Consider the following 2,424-nt stretch of genomic DNA (forward strand, 5'->3'; position numbering starts at 1 on the left):
GAGGATTACCAGCTTAGTGTCGAAAGTTGGAAGATTAAACACACAACTTTCAGAGGATTCTTTAGTCAAGTTATTAATTAGACATTCAAAGTCGGCAATTCGTTATGAACTTATGCATCTAGGAATTTTTACCTTATCTCATCTGAGACAGGAAGTACGCACCCACGAGCAATTTGCTAAACAAATGAAGAGCATATCGACCAAGAATATTTTTGGACATCGTTCTAAGATAGCTGAATTAGACTCTAATTTCGAGAATTATATGCAGGAGGAGGTGGAAGCTTTTCAACATAAACTTACATGTTGAAACTGCCGGAAGCCTGGACACCGTTTTGATATCTGTCTGGAACCGCGTACTGTATTTTGCTATGGTTGCGGAGCCGTAAATGTTTTTAAACCGCGTTGTCGTAATTGCAACCCGCAGGAAAACCGACCGACGGATGCGGCGATCAACACTTCGTTGTCGCATCCAGACCAATAATGAAGGATAAATATTCCCAAACAGAGGAATGTGAATCTCTTGTTTGTAGGAAAGAAACAGATTCACAAGGAAATGTAGGACCAACTTCGAAAACAGTTGATAAAAGCCCATTTCGTCCTCTTCACCTACGTTTGGCTCAGTATGGGACCGTTCGTCATCGCATCTTTGGTGAAGTAGACAGCATACGACCAATGATTAAGTCTAAGCGCTCTACGCATAGACTACGCTTCTTTTGGAAGAAGGTTGGAAATAACCGCAAGAAATTGATTTCCAGTATATTTTCCCGATCAGATAATCGATTGTACACAGAAATAACGATAGAAGGCCAGACCTTCACTGCTCTTTTAGACTGTGGCGCTAATATTAGTTGCTTAGGAAGTAAGGTAGCTAAAGAGTTTTTAAAGCATCCTAAAACACGCAATTGTTCAGGCAAAATAATTACGGCCAACAATTCTGAATGTTTTGTTAAAGGTAAATTGACAAGTGACATTACGTATCGACAACTTACCGAACCCCTTGATTTCTTTATTATTCCTGATTTAAAACAAGACATATATCTTGGAATAGATTTTTGGCGTAAATTTGGTTTGATAGATAAATTGAAGGAAGACCCACTAATAGTATCGGATATTATTGAAGAAAAAGGAAATGATCATGGAGATTCCGTGAAAATGCACCGTTTGTCTGAGTCTCAGCAGCAAAAACTTAATTTTGCAATTGCTAAATTACCCTGCTACGATAAAGAAGGATTAGGTCGCACACATCTCATTGATCATAACATTGAAGTTGATAGTACTAGGCCCATTAAACAAAGGCATTGGCCAATTTCGCCGGCCATTGAGAAGTTAATGTTCACGGAAATAGATAGAATGTTAGATTTAGATATCATTGAAGAATGTAACAGTCCATGGAGCTCCAATTGTGTATTGGTGAGACGTGGCGATAAAGTTCGATTATGTTTAGATTCTAGAGCAGTGTATCAGTGCACTCGTAAGGACGCGTATCCTCTTCCCTATATTGATGGAATACTTAGCAGGCTGCCACCTGCTCGATTTATTACTGGACTGGACATGAAGCACGCCTTCTGGCAAATTCCGTTAGAGGAAAGCTCACGTCAATACACCGCCTTCACGATACCGAACCGCCCATTTTACCAATATAAAGTGATGCCTTTTGGTTTGCGCAACGCCCCACAGACTTTATGTAGACTTATGGATCGTGTCATACCGTCTTATTTGCGCACAAGAGTATTCGTTTACCTCGATGACCTGTTAATTCTTTCCGAAGAATCGCATATTGCTTTAATACAAGAGGTAGCATTGAGACTACGTAAAGCGAATCTTACGATTAATGTAGCTAAATCTAAGTTCTGCATGCAGGAGATTAAATACCTCGGCTTTATTATTGGATACGGACAAGTGAAAACCGATCCTGGAAAAATTTGTGCAATAAACGACTTTCCGATTCCAACAACAGGAATTAAGGAGATTTTTGGGACTGACTGGCTGGTATCGACGTTTTATTGAAAATTATGCCACCATTAGCTTTCCATTAACGGAACTCTTAAAAAAGAACCGATCTCTTGGTTGGACCGAAGAGGCAGACTACGCATTCTCAGAACTGAAACGAAGATTAACTTCAGCACCTATTTTGACCACTCCCGATTTTAAGAAACCGTTTATTTATTGTGTGATGCAAGTTTAGTAGGTATAGGATGTATGTTAGCTCAAACTAATTCCGAAGGCATAGAACTACCGATAGCTTACATGTCAGAAAAACTGAACAAAGCTCAAAGAAACTATACGATATCAGAACTCGAATGTTTGGCAGTAATTAAAGGAATTAAGAAATTTAAAGCATACATTGAGGGACAAACTTTTGTAGTAGTTACCGATCACGCTTCTTTAAAATGGCTTATGAAACAGAAGGACCTTTCCGGTAGA

Source organism: Drosophila willistoni, unplaced genomic scaffold, assembly GCF_018902025.1.
Source record: "Drosophila willistoni isolate 14030-0811.24 unplaced genomic scaffold, UCI_dwil_1.1 Seg777, whole genome shotgun sequence".
Taxonomy (NCBI): domain Eukaryota; kingdom Metazoa; phylum Arthropoda; class Insecta; order Diptera; family Drosophilidae; genus Drosophila; species Drosophila willistoni.